The sequence below is a fragment of the Berghia stephanieae genome, chromosome 4, assembly GCF_034508935.2.
Source record: "Berghia stephanieae isolate SIO BIC M18660-M18661 chromosome 4, UCSD_Bste_1.3, whole genome shotgun sequence".
NCBI lineage: Eukaryota > Metazoa > Mollusca > Gastropoda > Nudibranchia > Aeolidiidae > Berghia > Berghia stephanieae.
The window spans coordinates 52,752,760-52,758,050 of NC_088363.1; the positions used below are offsets into that span (position 1 = coordinate 52,752,760).

At 36.9% G+C, this 5,291-nt stretch overlaps 1 long non-coding RNA gene across 2 annotated transcripts in view; it reads left to right on the forward strand.

The window, feature by feature from the left end:
- The window catches only part of LOC144972034 (uncharacterized), a 12,771-nt gene extending 9,643 nt beyond the window's left edge, over window positions 1-3,128 (forward strand). For both annotated transcript variants that reach the window (XR_013645239.1, XR_013645240.1), the window contains exon 4: window positions 1,962-3,128. This is a non-coding gene — a long non-coding RNA (uncharacterized LOC144972034). The remainder of the gene's footprint in view (window positions 1-1,961) is intronic.
- The last annotated feature ends 2,163 nt before the right edge of the window (window positions 3,129-5,291 follow it).

The following is a 5,291-nucleotide window of genomic DNA, read 5'->3' on the forward strand; positions in this document are numbered from 1 at the left end:
GTATTTGGCAATGTGTTTATGTAACATTCCAATTCCTTTCTCTTGTGTGCGGAAATTCCTCTTTCGGCATTGATATTCCTATGAGTGGTGTCTGAAACTCCTGTGAGCCAAATTTAAAGTTGGCGTCTCTGACTACTACTACTACTACTACTACTACTACTACTACTACTACTACTACTACTACTACTACTACTACTACTACTACTACTACTACTACTACTACTACTACTACTACTACTACTACTACTACTACTACTACTAATACAACTAATACTTCTACTTCTTCTACTAATTCTAACATCTAATACTACTCGTACTACCACTATCACCACCACATCATCGTCATCATCAACATCATCACTACTACTACTACTACTACAATCATCACCACGACTCATCACTGCTACTGCAAACGCCACCACGACATCATCATCATCAATACCACTGCTTCTACAGCTATCATCACCACATCAACACTACTGCCCCTACCACTACAACCACCATGACATCATCACCACAATTACTACTAAAACCACCATTATACAGCATTACCACCACTGCAACAACCACCACCACCACATTATCATTAATAAAACTGCTTATAACCACCACCACATCATAATCACTACCATCGTTACTACAATTAGCTCCTCCAGATCATCATCCTACAACTTTTACTACAACCACAACCACCACATCATCATTACTAATACCACCAGTACAACCACCTACATATCATCACCACACCACGACCACTGCACATCACCACAACTACAACCACTACTACCAACACATTATCATCACTACCACTACTACCACAACCACAACCACCCCATCATCATCAGTGAAACCACAACTATCACATCATCAATACCAGTACGACTACAACCGTCACCGCCACATCAACCTTTCTACCACTACTACTACAACCACCACCGCCACTCATCCTCCTCTCTACAACCACCACCACCACCACATCATCATCACTACTGCTACAGCCACCACCATCAACACCACTACCACTGCTATTACTACAACCACCGCCTCCACATCATTATCACTACTTCCAATACAACTACAATTACAAGCACATTATCATCATACCACTACTACTACTACTACAAATGCAGTCAACTCCACCTCATCATCACTACAACTACTACTACATGCACCAAAACATAATCTTCACTACAAATACAACCACTGCTACCACATCATCATCACTACATACTACTACTACTACTACTACTACTACTACTACTACTCTACTACTACTACTACTACTACTACTACTACTATACTACTACTACTACTACTGCTACTACTACTACGACTACTACTACTGCTACTACTACTAATACGACTACTACTACGACTACTACTACTACTACTACTACTACTACTACTACTACTACTACTACTACTACTACTACTAAGACAGGAGGTAAATATTTTCATCGAGGCAGTAATTGCAAATAATAGCGTGCAATATGTGTTTTGATCATCTTTTTTGTGCACCATGAATGATATCAATCAATGTCATATTGTAGGTGTTAAATAGGCCTCTCACAAAATAGTATGTATATAATACTAAGACTAGGCCTCTCACAAAAGATTATGTTTAGTATACTAAGAACAGGTCTTTTATAAAATATTATGTATATACTGAGACTAGGCCTCTCACAAAATATGTATATACTAAGACTAGGCCTCTCACAAAATATGTATATACTAAGACTAGGCCTTTCACCAAATAGTATGTATAACCTAAGACAAGTTCTCTCGCAAAATAGTTTGTATATACTAAGACTACAAACGACTTAGTTGAAGCAAACCTTGAAAATCTTGAAAGATAGAAAGCCCCAGGATTAGACAAGAATCAACTAAAGTTGAACTAGATGTGAAGTCAAAGAACTGATTTTTTTTCCCTGCATTTTATGATCTGTTACTTTTTGTTACAGATATTTGACGTCATCAAGCTCCAGGAATCGAGATTGGCCATATGTGGGCGGTAGGGGCGGTGGCCAGCAGGGATGGTGAGGTCATGGAGGATGATTGTGGTATTCAGCGGAGTAATGGGATGGGTTATATTGGAGGGCCCCGGGGATTGTAATGGCTGTGATCAAGATGTTGGAGGAGTTGTTGGTGGCGAGGTGATGATGGGGATGTAGATGGTGGAGCAACAATAGTGACATTGTTGGTGAAGGTGGCATTGTTGGGTGACGGGATGATGGAAATCATGATGGGAGGGTTGTGGTGGTGAAGGGATGATGATGGGAAGTGATGATGATGGCAATGGTTGTGAAGGGAGGTAATGGTGGAGGAAGTGATGATGGTGGTATTGGTGGGGTTGTAGTGATTGTGATGTAGAGATTGTGTTTGTCGAGGAAGGTGGTGGTGGGTGGAAGTTGTGGGGAGGATGAGGATGCTGGAGGTAGATTCAGTGATAAAGTGAAGGTGGTGGTGTGGTTCTGGACTTGGGTTTGAGTTGATTCCAACTGGTTAGGGCCGGGTGAGTTACATTCGTGTTCTTTGTTGACAAGATGATTGTGGTTGGCATTCGCATGGATTTGAAATACAGATAAGTGTGCTTCTACCGGTGGGGGTGTATTTGTTTGTGTTTCATGTCCATACCCAAGTGCAGTAGGCGGACTGGAGGCCTACAGGAAGCCCGAATGTGTTTGGGCAGAATGTTGATTTACAATTGTCTTGAAGACGGGGATAGGGATGTGATTTGTTTGACTCTTTCTGGATGGGTCACCTTGATCCTGGGTTTGGAACTGTGCCATTTACTGGATCTTTATTGTTGAACCTGCTTCTATCATTTTCGCCAAGCCATGGCTTTCACTTATTACCACTAACCTCACATCATGGTCTCTTCTATCACAACCCCTATGACTCTACCATTACTTCCCATCATCCCTTCCAAAGCTATCACCTCCCAACACAACCATTGCCATCAGAATCGCCTCCCATCATCATCATCTTCACCACGATAGCCCTGCCGGAGTGATTTCCATCATCACGTCACCTGCCTTGCCATTTTCACCATCATTGTCACTGCTGCTGCTTCCATCATCTACATCCCTGCCATCACTTTTATATCAACAATACTTTCTTCATCTTGAGCTCTGCTGGTGCAATCAATCTCTGCCGATCTGACCCTGAAAATTACTCTTAGAACACCATGATCATTTAAAGTGGCTTTATCGTCCCTGCCACCTTGCAAGGCAAGCAAGACAAACAAGGCAAGCAAGACAAGCAAGGCAAGCAAGTCAAGCAAGTCAAGCCATCAATGGTGACTCTTATCACCATTGCCACTTTCACCATCAATGGTGACTATCATCACCATTGCCTCTTTCACTATCAATGGTGACTCTTATCACCATTGCCTCTTTCACCATCAATGGTGACTCTTATCACCATTGCCTCTTTCACCATCAATGGTGACTCTCACCATTGCCTCTTTCACCATCAATGGTGAATCTTATCACCATTGCCTCTTTCACCATCAATGGTGACTCTTATCACCATTGACTGTCACCATCAATGGTGACTCTTATCACCATTGACTCTGTCACCATCAATGGTGACTCTTATCACCATTGCCTCTTTCACTATCAATGGTGACTTTTATCACCATTGACTATTTCACCATCAATGGTGACTCTTATCACCATTGCCTCTTTCACCATCAATGGTGACTCTTATCACCATTGCCTCTTTCACCATCAATGGTGACTCTTATCACCATTGCTCCTTTGATCGCGTCCTTTCCTATTTTTTTCAAGCCTATATTATACACTCAAGCACTTAAAGAATTCATTCACCGTTAATAAGATTTAAATGCCCAATCTTTAACTTCAGATATGGTAAACTTTCAGTTGTTTTTGTCGTATTTTTTCAAGTTGCAGTGTTGTGTCATTTTTCTTTAATCTTAATTTTTTGTTCACAATATTTCATCAACTCTCAACATGACATATGGGAATATCTATTACAATTACCTTGTAGTTGGATAGAAAGATAATTTTCTTAAGAAAAGTCATCTCATCAAAATTAAAAGAAATTTTTTTCCTGTCTCAGAATTTTCAATGGCCATTTTAATGTTAATGACTCGCGTACTGTATAAAATAGCTTTCATTTTGTATAAAGTTTTGATAAATGTACTTTCATTACATCCAATATTCAGTTTACCTTATTTTAATCTCTTATTCATGTATCATTCATTGCCTATAAGTTTTATTGTCTAATATTTTAAACTCATCAATGTCTGGTTTTATTGGAATGTAATTTCAAACTCATTTAATACTTTAACATTATTTATGCAAATATAACAGCAGCTTTTTAAAAACAGAACAATTCATTTATTTGATATTGATTAGCTTGAGTATATTTTTTCTGTACACGTAAATGCTTACTACTTAAAGAAGTGATTTGTTTCTAGAAACCTCTCTGTTTAAACATTACACAGATCGCTTGACATATCATTCTATAGATATATTCTAATACCCTTTTAATTTTGCGATGCCTATACACTTTTGATTTATTAGCAATGATACAAAAGTAATAATAGTTTGTCTTAAAAGAAAGGTAAGAGTGATGCACTTATTACAAAATATTAATAATACGTTAAGTTTTTATAAAACATGGTTTTCATTTCTTTCATATTCATCGTTATTCAAGTAATAAATTTCTTAGTCAGCCGTAGTAATTTGATAATTTGATATTTTAGTATTTAGTTAGAATGCACATGTTGACAAAATATGTTACAGTTTGTTTAAAAAACAAACAGGTTCAAGAACGCTCTTGTTATCATTATATACATAAACTGAAATTCAGGTGTTTCGTATTATTATTTTATTGGCATTACCTTACATTAATAAAAAATTCACTCTTTTTGAAAATGTTTATTCTATTTCTTTTATAAATTTAATGTTATAACTATTATTGTCATTTGTATAAAATGTGTGATATGTTACCTAACTATAAATATATAAATATTTTGCAAAATGTTCTATAGATAATGCCCTTTTAATTTTGTCATGACAACACTTTTTTATCATGTAGTTTGTTAATTTTAATAGGAATATATTTTATTATTACATCATTTATATCAAGTAATTTAAAATTAATTTCACTCTTTAGTATAGCAGTCATTGATTTATAACAAATGAAGCATAACATTTAGGAACTTAAAAGAGTGTTTTAAAATACTAGAATTTATTTTCTTTTTCTTTAAATATGATCCATCAAGTTTTCAAATATTTGATATTACGGCCAAGCAACCATTA